The sequence below is a fragment of the Podarcis bocagei genome (genome assembly GCF_964188305.1).
Source record: "Podarcis bocagei genome assembly, chromosome: 2".
NCBI lineage: Eukaryota > Metazoa > Chordata > Lepidosauria > Squamata > Lacertidae > Podarcis > Podarcis bocagei.
Genome location: NC_138126.1, coordinates 72,914,454 through 72,928,755, shown reverse-complemented (window position 1 = coordinate 72,928,755; position 14,302 = coordinate 72,914,454). Strand labels below are relative to the sequence as shown.

The 14,302-nt window shown below is 39.7% G+C and overlaps 1 protein-coding gene across 2 annotated transcripts in view; it reads right to left on the bottom strand.

The window, feature by feature from the left end:
* The window catches only part of TRPC7 (transient receptor potential cation channel subfamily C member 7), a 107,408-nt gene extending 98,638 nt beyond the window's left edge, over window positions 1-8,770 (bottom strand). For both annotated transcript variants that reach the window (XM_081185553.1, XM_081185554.1), the window contains exon 1: window positions 8,443-8,770. The gene's annotated coding sequence lies outside the window, so the exon portion shown is untranslated. The remainder of the gene's footprint in view (window positions 1-8,442) is intronic.
* Window positions 8,771-14,302: the final 5,532 nt, after the last annotated feature.

Genomic DNA, 14,302 nt, shown 5'->3' with positions numbered 1-14,302 from the left:
AACTTAGGTCTATTCATTTCAGTGGGTCTACTCTAAGCTGGGCGCAACCCAAGGAACTTAAAGGTTTCTGAGACTGAAAGTAGAATTAGTTTAGTTGGCACCAATTGGAGATTTCATTTAAGGTTAATTTCTGGGGGACGGTGGGATATTTTTGAGAGCAGTTAAGGAAGGCTGTGTTAAACCTCTCCACCTCAAGTACTACAATTCCTGTGAAAAATGGTCCACCCTGTCCAACTTTAAAATAAAAATAATAATTCCATGTTGTAACTACTAACTATGCAATTGAAGTAACATCTGGTTTGAGCTTAACTTCAACTAGATCATATCCATTATTTTAAATCATAAAGTTTCTTCGAAAGCAGGCACACAAATGCTTGTCAACATGGCATGTTTTAAAAGGATTTACCTAGATCTTAATATATTGACCTGTAATGAATATTGGTCATACTTATAGGGTGAAGTACAGATTTGATTGTTGCTGCATCATCCAAAGTTATGAAGTAGCCATTAAAAGATCAGGCATATATCTGGGTTTGTTTCACTTAGATTTTCCTTTTTAAGCAGAATTTTACTATCACAGCACACTTTAATTACATAGAAACTTGGGATTTGGATTCAGAGCTCAATAAAGTCAAAAATAATGTTTGCATTTTGGATGACACCTTCAAAGGCTCACGCAAAGTGGAATTCACCACAGTAAATTGTATGGTCAATAATTCAATACTACTTGGAATCATTCCAGGGGCAATTAAGTACTGATGAAAGAAGGGCACAAGATTCAATAATTCATGGCAACATTCTTTTCCAGGTTCTCAGCAGTTTTACAATATATTGTTTGAAAACTGAAACTGTAATAGTTATATATAAGCCACGTCGCTTCTCTGAAGTCATTAATCTCCTTAATAGATTCCTACATCTGAACGTATATTCTCCACTGAGATCTCATGTCACAATTTAAAACCAAAGATTGCCAAAGGTCACCTATTAAGAAGATTTCCTTCCTGGAGAATCCCTAGGGATCTCTGAAACATCACATCAAAATGCAGGTGTTCACTTAGTGCTCAAGTGTGATTTAGATGATAAATGGCTAGGTAGCTCCAGTGGAATCCTAGAATTGCAATAGTAATCATCAGGTGAAATTCTATTGCTAATGAGAGAAAATACCTGCTTTATATTATTTTAGTATTTATTTTTCCTCTATCTATCAGAGGAAAGCGGGTAGAGAACCAAATATGAATGAGCTACCTCTTCTCTGTGTCATGCTAGGTCCATGCTGGTAGAGCAGAGATGAAGTTGGGTAAGACTGAGACCTCCTGTTCCTTTTTAAACACACACACACACACACACACACACACACACACACACACACACACCTTTTCCTCTGATTAATTCAAGTGGGAGAGAAATAAACCAAACCAGTTCTGAGGCTGAAGTACTTTGTCCTAAATTACTGGAGCATGTCAGGGGATCTTACAGCCTCTGGGATGCCCTCCCAGTGACCATAGGATCACAGGTTTGATGTCTAGGAAAAAGGGAATTATTTACTCCTAAACACTTGATGTAATTTAATTCTTTAAAAAACCAAGAACAAACCACAACCAGGATGGTTTAGAATATCTATCTTGTGCTATGGGATTATTTCAGACACACAGCTCCCTGGAAGCTGATAGAATAGTTAATTACCATACATCTGGGTTTTTTCCTGACATTTTGACTATTCAGCAAAATTAGCCCTGACACCATTTTTACACCCGAAAACCAGGACATGTCAGGAATTTTCCTGACGTATGGCAAGTCTAACTTATGGTCTGGTCCATTGTAGACAGTGTCAAAGAGATATAAACAAGTAGGTGTGCTCAGCACCCACCCCCAAAGGGTCCAGACATATTAATTACTTTCCATAATCACATTTATTGTTAAACCAGGTCAACAGAGGTGGGAGGGGTAGGGAGGGAGGAATTTGATAGCAGCGAAATTTATTTTTGCCATCAGCACAGCCATTTCCCATTGAGAATTGAATGCCAATATTTATGGCTAACTTTTTCAAAGCATTGGGAGGCTCAGTTCCAATTACTTGTCAGATGAGTTGGCTGTTTAGAACATTTCTGTAGCTTTCCAAATCACAAAGGATGAACAACAAAGCCAAACAGATTCAAAAGAGACCTAACTGAATGATGAGGAGTAAAAGTGGTGGTGAGCTTTTAATGAAACAATGGCCAGGTGTGGACTTGAAGAGAGCTGGAGCCAAGAACCAGCATGGCTGGGCAAGTGCCAAGGGCCCAGACTTCAGCAAGGGACTCAGTGACAAGGTCCTCCTGGACCTCCTGCAATGAGAAGGTACACAGGACCTGAATAAGGTTGCAGGCTTATTTTGTGTGGCTGCAGACATGTGGGAAGCTCTGGTTGTTGGGAACTACATAGAAAAGCAAATGACAGCCCCAGAGCTTAGGGAGAAATCTACATATGATCCCAAACAAGGAGATTGCTGGAGCAGAATGTATGGAAACCATCCTGTCAAAGGGGTAATTTCTTAAATAGGTGACTTTCATGGGAGCTGAGAAAAAGTTTGACTGAAATGAAGTGGGGAAAAGCAGACAAGCAAAAGTTATGGTAAAAATAAGTCAATAAGGACCAAGTCCACCATCTTGCAATTGCTTATCACTTTTCACTTTTTGCTGGGTGAAAAGAAAGACGGAGAAGGCAAAAAGAGAGAGAAATGGGATGAAGCCAGCCATTTTTGGTTTTGGCTTCGCCTTATTCCTGACTTTTGCTCCACTGACAGCCAGCATGTGACCCCATAAAAAGACTAGCCACAAATGAATATTGCCTTTATTGTAAAAAATAAAAAAGATCCACTTCTTCAACATAAGAATAAGGTATAAAGCTTTCTGGACTAGACTCAACTTCATGGAATGCATAAAATGTCATCTCAATTTGGCAGGTATATACAGAAGATTATGTAATGCATTGCCTTTCTCTCTGACTTCACTGCTTATACACTCACACGGTGCCACATGCCTGGTACATAGCTGTGATATTTACCACATTTATTTATTTTTCTACAGTTCTTCCTTACATTTCTAAGCATTTGCCATACAAAACATATGTCGCCTTAGTGTGGTAAGGCAACATGAAGCTAAAATAATTCAAGAAAATTGTTATTGAAATTGAACATTGAGGCTGAAAACCTGACCAAAACACACAGGTGATTAAATCCCATTGGATGCTATGGGACTCCCTGCTGACTCCACGAAAACATGCAAAGATTTATGCTATCACAGTATGTAGTGTAGCCCAACTACAGAGATGAATGAATTATGGCTCCAGCTCTAGCTAAGGGGGGGGGGGGAGCCTTCAAAAGAAAATGATTTTCTTAACTTTGAACACTTCCAGGCATAATGTTTAGCCATCAATTCATGTTCTATTAAAATATTGCCTTTGAATTATGACTGGAGATTAACAGGGCAAACTGTAAAGTCAGTGACAGGAGATCTGCATGCTATTATGTTTTTTTGTTTTTAAGTTCTTGCTTTGCCCTCGTTTGGGAACTAATCATATGTATAGAGTGAGCATGATGCATTCTTTTAAAAAAACAACTAATTGTGACTTGATTGCACCTATCTTAACATTTTTGTTTAATGGTGCTTTGCATTTAAATTACACTGTATTTGCATATTTTATGAAGGCTGCTAGTGATCAATCTCATCAGACACAGCAATTAAGATAGGGTACTTTTCTAGGAATGGTGTATTGACATTTGATGGCACTGGTGAACAATATTGTGATAAACAGTACTCTCCCAATCCTGCTCTAGTCATATTTTGTTGCTAGAATAATATCAGCTCCATTTCTCAGGTACACTGAGGACTACATAGCAGTCACAATGTACAGTCTTTCACACAAGATGTGAATCTCCCTTGCTGCATAGGATCATAAAGCCCATTGATTATAATCTGACTTTTTTTATTAGCTTCGCCTAGGTCAAAGTTGGGACGTGGGTGGCGCTGTGGGTTAAACCACAGAGCCTAGGACTTGCCGATCAGAAGATCGGCGGTTCGAATCCCCGCGACAGGGTGAGCTCCCGTTGCTCAGTCCCTGCTCCTGCCAGCCTAACAGTTCGAAAGCACATCAAAGTGCAAGTAGATAAATAGGTACCGCTCCAGCGGGAAGGTAAACGGCGTTTCCATGCGCTGCTCTGGTTCGCCAGAAGTGGCTTAGTCCTGCTGGCCACATGACCCGGAAGCTGTACGCCGGCTCCCTCAGCCAATAAAGCGAGATGAGCGCCGCAACCCCAGAGTTGGTCACGACTGGACTTAATGGTCAGGGGTCCCTTTACCTTTAGGTCAAAGTTATTCACAAGTGAGCAGTTTCCATGTGAAGAGATCATAGGGCTATATTCAGCGTTAGTTCTACTAAGAACAGACCAATTGAAATCGAAGACTTAAGTTAGACCACATTCACACCATCCATTTAAAGCACTATGACACCACTTTAAATTGCCATGGCTTCACCTAAGAATCATGGGAGTTGTAGTTTATTAAGGGTGCTGTGAGGAGACCCCATTCCCCTCCCGGAACTACAATTCCCAGAGTTCCCTAGGAAGAGGGATTGACTGTTAATCCATTCTGAGTGTTCATGTTCATCTCCTATTCTCCTACAGAGAAGCCACATCCATAGATGTAAAGTTAGCATATACAGACTACAATATTGTGCCAAATTATGCATGCCTTTGACCAACTGATTTCAATGACATTTGCATGTGCATAATTCCCCCAATAATTTTTTTTATACCTGAATGAACTAATCATCTTTAGCAATTTTTAAATCTAATTAGTTTTCAAATTGATAGCATACTAAAACAATTATAAATATGAAGTAAGATCATAGATGCTATGCTAATCCTTATCCCTAAACCTATTAAATGAAAATAAAAGAGGGAAATGAACAGGGACTCTACATACTTCCTTGGTTGGACTCAACAGGGATTGTTTCTGAGCAGACATGTGTTTGTTTCCACCACATGCCACTTATTCTAAATATTTGTTCCAGATCTGATCATGCATAACCAAAGTTTCATGCCTAGTGTATATAATTTTTCATTTTTGTTGTCCAACCTGATGTCCAGTCACTTCTTTATTGATGAAACTTATTTACACTTCAAGAACTCTAAAAACTATAGATTGTTTGGCCACAAAGCACCTCCAGAGTTCCCTTTTTCACCATCATTTTGCATGGACCAAAACTGCATGAATATAATCTTAGAATAAGGTGATAGCAAGATCAGCTTATAGGGGTTGGTTTATCTTCCCCTTCTGCTTGTTGCCAAAATGATGGGATTTTGAAAGAGACCCAAAGCACATGATCCAGATTGGCCTGTTGTATATTAGATCTCCATCACTGATCACTGACACTTCTTGAAAATGACTAAGGGAACCCATCTCTATACAAGGGTCCCTTTTTGGGGGTGGGGGGAGGGAATGTGCTGCGCCACTTTTTCAGCTCTGCTGCTCCTGCCCTGCTTTCTCCATCAGTCCACCAACCCCCTGCTGTTACTGCCACCATCTTCATTTCCTAGAGTGTCTCAGAGACACGGCGCAACTATTTTAAAAAAGAAAAGAGTGTAGTAGTAAAAGGGATATTGCATTGACCAGCATGTAGGCCAAACCTGTATGCATGTGGGACAAAATCATGATTTTTGGTTGTCCCTTCTGCTGATGTATGTGCAAAAGAGTGAAAAAATGTAAATTCTACATTTCTCTGCTTCACACAGAACCCAAGGAGCTTACATATCCACAAAAGCAAAAAGCAGCACATTGGTACTTATTTTTTCACCGAAAATGTATAATTTGCACACAAGTATCATAGCTCTTGTCATTGCACTGCAATGTCAAATATCATTCAGTTTCTATTAAATAGGTCCTCATGGACTAGCCCCAAGAGATCCCAGGGACACAGTTGTGTGGAGGTAGAAATATGGGAGGGAGGGGGGAGAGAAATGTGCATGTATGTGGTGGTGAGTGAAAATGGTATGGAGAGAAGAGAGAAGAACAAGGCTGCCAAGCATTCTAGCAACCTAGCCCATTGCCTTCCAGGTGTCTCAACAGCCATTCTAACTCTTGTACATCCAATATTGTATAGCTTCTAGGAATACGATTCAGTGTAAGTACTTTCAGACATGCACACAAATATTGGCAATTGGGCCTAGGGTCAGCTTATCAGTAAATCCTGCAGAACAATGTACGTCCTGTTTCATTTGTCTAGCAATTATCCATCATGAAGAACATAGGCATATATGTCTATTTAAAGTAGTCCATCATGATAACTTTGCTTGGGCCTCCTTCACTTGTGAAGCAATGCCTCCAATGAAAGCACAGGAATTTTGGAAGAAAGCCAGTAGCAAATATGTGGCTGTTTCATATTCATTGACTTTGCAGGACTCATCAGTCCTTGCACAAATGTCACTGATGGATATTCACCAAAGTCTATGTACATAGGAAATAAGATAAGATTCACAAATTAATCTTTGTCATACTTGCTATCAGAAACCCATTAATTTCATTTCAGTCCTCCCCTTTTTTGGCCTACCTACAGTTTGCCTGGCAGATACTTATTCTCATTCTTCGGCAATGAATAACTGAGGTTTTACTTCATGCTTCAACCCTAGTTGAGAAGCATCTTTGAGCTTGTTCATGTTACACCTGGCCTTATTCCCCATAAACTATTTGAGAGCAACTTTCTGTTCTTCATACCCCTTTCCCCTTTTTAAGCCTTCCACTCTTTACAATGAAGCCTTCAAAAACCACATGATTAGGATTCACATTGTACATTGAATCAATAGAGAATTATCCTGACTACTATTATGCATCACTTTTACATGCTCTTTCATTTGCCCTTGATTTTTATAAGAGATATCATTTGGAACTGAAGCTTTCAGACACTTACTGCTATTAAGTTATCATCATGCCAATGAGTTGTGGGTGCAGAGTCAACAGCACTTTGCTATAGGCCTTCATAATTTGCCATGAATAACCATGTAAGCATATAAGGTGCTTTCCACTCTGTAACTGTGCACATTCTATTACTTCCAGGGTGTAGGTGGATTCATGTACTGCATGAGCCCCACTAACAAAAATAGTAGTATCAACTTAGCAGTATGTTGTTATTCTGAAATGCTATACAAATAGCAATATCCAGAAGCCATTGTTCAAGCAATTCTTGTTCCTGTGCAAACTATTGCAACTCTTCGAAGATTTCTGCCTCATTTCATTGAAGGTTATAGCTGCCCATTTATTTCAGTTTGCTTTGCTCTCCTCCTTGGTTTAATTAATGATGTGCTCTGACAGCGTAAGACTTGATCTTAGGTTTTCATAAATGGATCCTATTTGAGATCCAAGCTTTATATAGAAATTCCAAGATAAATTATTTCAGTTGGATCATTTGTTTTTATTTTCCTGTCATTTCAAATCTTACCCATCTGCTAATTTTTTGAAAGTTTTTTAAAATTAAATTCCAGTTTTAAAATTTAGAACTGAGAATAAGAAAGAACCCAGATACGGAATTTAAACTACTCATTTAAACATATTGCAAAATACTATCTATACTACTAGGATTATTATTTTTTGTTGAAAATGTAGAGTCTTGTCTTCTTTAACATTGAAGCTAATGTAACAATTCCCTTTGTCCCCCCAAGTGACCAATTTTAATTAAGCTGCTATAGTAAGACTTCCTGAAAGTAATGCTAAATCTACAGAAACTGAGTTCTGTGTGAAACTGGACTTGGAAAATATATTTCCCCCTGAAAATCCTCCAAGTTTGCAAACTATCAAATAGTGTTTATTCAAACATTTTACTTTTTTTATAATAGTCACAGGAATTATGTTTTTCCAGTAGATGGCAGCATAATTTTGGCATTATATCAGCCTCTCTAAATATCCTTAATATTCACAATAAATGTTTCTGTAAACCCGTTTTTACTAGTCAACATCAGATTAATTAACTAACAATTTCCTTTTCCAAAACTTTGAAGGAAATACAATTAAAATAAGATCTACAGAACTGCACTTTTCTCCAGCCCTAAGGTTATGGATAGCACTACATCATCTCTCCTTAACCAGTGTACCTAGCACTGATTTTATTTTAGAAGTAAAAGCCCACATTGAAGAAGCAAGGAAACAACCAGACGTTGCTAAGAAGTGTCAAATTACCCTTTTGTGTTCTATTGAGAATAAATCTGCATTGTTAATCTACACAAAGTTAGGTTTCATTCAGACAAAGGGCTCACAAGATTCCTTTATGAGAGAGAGAATTTGCACTTTAGAAGGCACCAGGAAATATTTCCTTGGGCAATAATTAAAAACTGATTCAAGTTGCATTTCACCTTAAAAAGCGACAGCAGCACAGACCCATCCCCTATGCCTTATAGAAAAGCATCCCCCATCTTACATTTATCATCCGAGGCGTGGGATCCTTTCCCCTCTAGATGTCTGGAGTCCAAGGTTGAACGGCAGGCTCAGCGAGCTCCATGCTTGTCACTCAGGTCGGCGAATCTCTGTCCGTGGTGCTGAAAATGTTATTTAATCTGGGCAAGTGGGACCCTTCAGAGGCAGAAGCTGCAAGGTTGAGCGGCTCTGTCCCTCGTGCAGCAATAGTACGCTGAGCTACGGATAAACTGCAACATTGCTACCACCTTCGCTCGACGGAGGAAATTTCCCAGGGAACCTTAGGGATTTAACCGTGCCTGGCTGATGTGTGGTTTCCTTCTCTTCTTGCTCTTTTGCTGGCTGCTTTGGCAGTGAGAGAGCTTACCCTCCCTCCCATCCTACTCGCCTGACCCAGACCTGCTCTATGTGTGCAGCGTCTATACCCATCTACACTCCTCTGTTTTCAATTATTATATAATGTAGTTAAAAAAAAAAGTTCCCCCTCATTCAGTCCAGAATGATCCCTTACAGTTGTTTTGTTTTGTTTTGCCTGGGAAATAAAATAGGCATGCAGGGAAACATTCCTGTTAAGCGTCACAGGAACATCAAAGGAAAATACCTGGTATGAAATGATACTTTGGCAGCCATCTGTGGCTTTACAGCACTCACACCTCCCATACAAGCTGCATTTAATGATTATCTTGAGTATCCGAACCTTTCACAGCAATTTTCATTTCTTTCTTTTTTACTTTGCCCAACAGGATAGTTTAGGCTGCAAAGGCAAAAGCTAGTGATGAGACACACTCCTCTCTGGTCGTTCAACTCCAAGCCTCACAGGAACAAAAAAAAAAAAGAGAGTAATCTTAACCGTAATCCCACCCCAAACCTCAGAGCTGGCTCCAATTGTTGTCTCCAGACTTTGATGTTGAAACACCCATATCTGTCTTTCTAGGAGACCACATTCTACAAAGTCTAATTCGCACCTGTATAATTTCCCTTTCCCATCCCTCTCCTTTATCAACATAAAACTACCTGACCACATATTCCCGTTTCCTAATCTCCTTTGTCTTGTCAACCTATTAAATAACCTTGTAAGCCTATTCCTCATTATAGGGAAATTGATTTAGCAAAGGAGTAACCAATATCCTTCTAAAGGTATGCTTGCCTTCACACATCTAATCCTCTGAGGATTTAAGGGCTTCCATGAGTTTATATGCAGAACACAATCTCCTCTTCATAACAGTGGCTACTTAGTATGCTGTAATACTGAAGGGGAGGAAGGCAAAGAATCAGGGACTCTTTCAAGCAAAGCAGAGCCACAAAAAGATGACAAGACTTTAAATGGCAACTTTTCAAGAATCATCAGTATCATGGCTCTTTCTCTACATTCTGTGTGTCCCTCAATGATTTAATTGACTAACAATATGTTTTCATTGTCAGTTTCTGGGACTCATCCTAGAACCAACAGCACATTTTCAAGCTCAGTGCATTTTTACAAAGTGTTAGGATTCCTCCAATCTCTCTCCTGCTCCCGCTGTCCCCAACCCCAATGCAATGGAAATTTTGTTTTGGTGGGCAGCTTAGGCATTCCAGTAATACAATATAAAAGTGAAGGCTATAGCAAATCCAAGAAGGATCGCTAGCAGTGTACCAAGTGGAAAGCATTACCACCAGCATCTCACCAGGGGTTGTTATGGCGGAAGGTAATATTTTAAAATATGTACATATCTGGAACTAGTGCATGGTGTGTTGCATCTGTACTCTAGAAAAGGCCAATTTCACTGAGTTGGATCCAGAGTCACCCCTCTGTGAACAGAACTCCTCCTTCCTTTCATGATGCAATACAGTGGCTTCCCTCCATCCCTCAGCACCACCTCCAGAGTTGTTCTGGAGGGAAGCTCAGTGCTCCCAAGAAACTTTTCAGGGGGCACTAGTGACTGCAGGAGGTAGGTTGAATTGTTTAAATTAAATCACCTCCACCCTTCCTCCAGTGGAAGTGCCCCATAAGTAGAGTCTTCTGTATCCATTCTTGTGTATTGTTTTTAGCTCCATGTTTAAATGCTGTGATGTGCAACAGATATGATGTCTTATTTTGCTAATGTGATGGGTTGACCAAATTTTATTTATGTGTATTACAAATGTTTAGATTCTAAATGCAACAACAGTTACATTTGTTTCAAGCCACCATGAGTGGAAAGTGATGAAGGCTGCAATCCGAGGACTGCCAAAAGTTGGCAGTGGTGTATATATTTTCTGCTGATAACCTCATAATCAAGTAAGAAGGCATTTATTATAATTAGTTAATTATTAGTTTATCAGCAAAAACCAAGCTAACGTTCTGCTTATGCACTATAACTCCCTGTCACTTGTCTTTGTGTGCGTGTTTTGCGGCTATGATGCTTTCTGTAAAGCACCATGTAATCTGAGGATGCTGAACAAAGCAGTAACATTGCATGTTTGGCAGTCTGATCCTATGTCTGCCCAGACATTTGCATACAATGGGGCTTATGTATCATATTTATGTATCAACATGCCACCTGAAGGAGGTCAGGGCCATGCAGAGCATAATGCGATAGGACATTATCCATTCAATCAATGGTTAAAATACATAACACAATATGAACATCAAATGATGTCTACCTGCTTACCTGACAGAAATCCACAGGGCTTTTGGTTTCTCCCCCCCCCCTCCAGCCCCCTGCATATCCCAAAAAAGTTGCTCTACAGGGTTCCTAAACCCATCAGAGCAGATTTTAGGGGTGATTACACTGTTACCTTTCTATCGTATAAAAAAACAAAAAATCCTTCCATATAATTATCATAATCTATAGATACTTTTATATAAATAAATAAATAATCTAATGGTTAGATGGTAATGATTACTTTTATCCTTAGTACTGCTGGAGATTCCCAGAAAATTTATTATTATTATTAATCAGGGCAGGTAGGCACTCAGTGTTCCTGATGCCAATGTTCTCTTAGTCTGCGAAGGAAGATCACCCACTAACTCTAGAATGAGTTATGGCTGCCTTGTCTGAATCACAGGCCTGAAAATTCAGTTTTGACTATTAACACATATCAGATGGAGAGTAATTTATATGCTAATAGATTTTTTTTGTAGGCACACAAAATGCTAAAAAAATTAGATGAATTTATTTTTGTCATATTAGGATCTTCTTCAAACCATATTTTATATTATGAAAATGTAGCATTCGATCAGTATGTGCTCTAGTGCACTTGGGGATTTCCTTTAGGAATAATATTCCAGTTATAGTCACAATGAGCTGAAATGAATGATAATTTTTGTGTAGGAAATACCAGTATTTTGCATCATTTATATCATTACACGCCACCCCAATCTCAGAGCAGAACACCTGGAGGATTAAATAAAGCTCAAGAGATCCAGCACTTGGCCGACACTCATGATGCATAGAGTTTCTTTAAAGCCACAAAGACCATCTATGGGCCAATAAATCATGGTATGATCCCCCTATGCTCAACAGACGGTACCACACTTCCAAAAGATAAAGAAGCTATTGCATTGCACTGGAAAGAACATTACCAGCCTCTCTTTAACCGCAACTCCCCCATAGATGCTGAAGTCACCTGACAAACTCTGCAAAAACAAATTAGAGATGAGCTTGTAGTATCTCCAAATCTGAGAGAGTTGTGTAACCAAATGAAAAACAACCAAGTCAGTGGACCTGATGGGATACCTGCTAAAGTCTTCAAAGTGGGCGGAATTGAATTTACACAACAATTTCACAAGCTCACCAGAAAAACCTGGGGGAGAGAGGAGATCCCAGCAGACTTTAGGGATGCCAAAATTATCAACCGTTTTTTAAAAAGGCGATTGAGTGGATTGTGGAAACGATTGACGCATCTCTTTATTAGCTACAGCCAACAAAATTCTTGCAAGGATCTTAGCAAACTGTCTCATAACCATATCCACGGCTACCCTTCCTGAATCCCAAAATGGTTTTTGACCTTCCAGGGGGACAGTGGACATGCTTTTCACTGCTAAACAGCTTCAAGAAAAATGCAGATAACAAAACCAACCCCTGTATATGGCATTTATTGACCTGACTAAGGTCTTTGATACTGTAAATTGTAATGCCCTGTGGGCTGTCCTTCTGAAAATCGGCTGCCCAGATAAATTTGTGAAGATCCTTTCGCTCCTCCATGATAACAACAACAGCAACAATCACAGATAACAATGGCTCTCAAAGTGATCTATTCACAGTAGGATCAGGTGTGTTATTGCTCCAACTCTATTATTTTCATTGCCATGATCCTACACATTGTTGAAGGGAAACTACCCACAGGAGTAGAAATCATATATCGAACAGATGGAAAGCTCTTTAATTTGAGTAGGCTGGAAGCAAAGAGTAAGGTTACTATAACTTCCATCGTAGAGCTTCTGTATGCTGATGACGACGTGGTGTGTGCACACTCCGAGGATGACCTCGAAACCATCTTAAATATCTTCACAGAAGTTTACAAAAACCTTGGCCTATTGCTCAAAATCCGAAGTGCTGCACCAGCAAGCACAAAGCAACCCCTCTGCAGCACCACAAATCTAATTCAAGAAAAATGCGAGTGCAGCTTTCTCCCGATTGAAGCACAAAGTGTTTGAGGACCAGGACATTTGCAGGGAAACCAAAATGCTTGTTTACAAAGATATGGTACTACCAACCTTACTGTATGCTTGTGAAACATGGACCACTTATAAATGCCGTCTCCAACTCCTTGAAGGATTCTATCACCAGTGTCTCCAAAAAATGCTACATATCACTTAGGAAGACAGGCAAACTAACGCCAGTGTACTGGAAAACAAAGATCACCAGTGTCAAAGCAATGATTTTTCAACATCAACTTCGTTGGACTGGTCATGTTGTGTGGATGTCTGATTATTGTCTTCCAAAGGAACTACTCTATTCTGAACTTTAAAAATGGAAAGCATAATGCTTGTGATCGGCAAAAGAGGTTTAAAGATTGTCTCAAGGCAAATTGGAAAAAGGAGTATAAACACAGACAACTGGGAAACACTGGCCTGCGAGCGCTCCAGTTGGAGAACAACCTTTACCAAAGATGTCATGGACTTTGAAAATGCTCAAATTCAGGATGAAAGGGAGAAACCAGCTAAGAGGAAGGCACATTTGACAAACCCTCACCATGGTCAACTCCCACCCGGAAACCTATATGTCCCCACTGTGGAAGGAGGTGTGGATCCAGAATTGGCCTCCACAGTCACTTATGGACTCACTGTTAAGACCATGTTCATGGAAGACAATCTTACTTGGCTGCAAGTGATTGCCAAAGAAAGAAGAAAAGTTAGTTGGGATATAAATTACCAGTCTCTCTTCTGAAATTGGTGTATGTGCTAGGAAACCCAGCCAGATGGGCAGGGTAGTAAAGGTAAAGGGACCCCTGACCATTAGGTCCAGTCGTGACCGACTCTGGGGTTGCACGCTCATCTCGCTCTATAGGCCGGCGTTTGTCCGCAGACAGCTTCCGGGTCATGTGGCCAGCATGACTAAGCCGCTTCTGGTGAACCAGAGCAGCGCACGGAAACGCCGTTTACCTTCCCACTGGAGCGGTACCTATTTATCAACTTGCACTTTGACGTGCTTTCGAACTGCTGGGTTGGCAGGAACTGCTAGGTTGGCAGGGTATAAATAATAAATTATTAAATTATTATTATTATTATAAAGATTTTAAAAAAGTATTACTGTTGCTAATGTTGGAAGAACAAAACCACTGTTCAATTCCACTATGTGCTACTATTGCATAATGATATCCACATATACAAGTCAAAATCACATTTTTTTTCATTTTACCCAGATAATATTTCCCCTTTCTTCCCCCCAAAAGCAGATGCA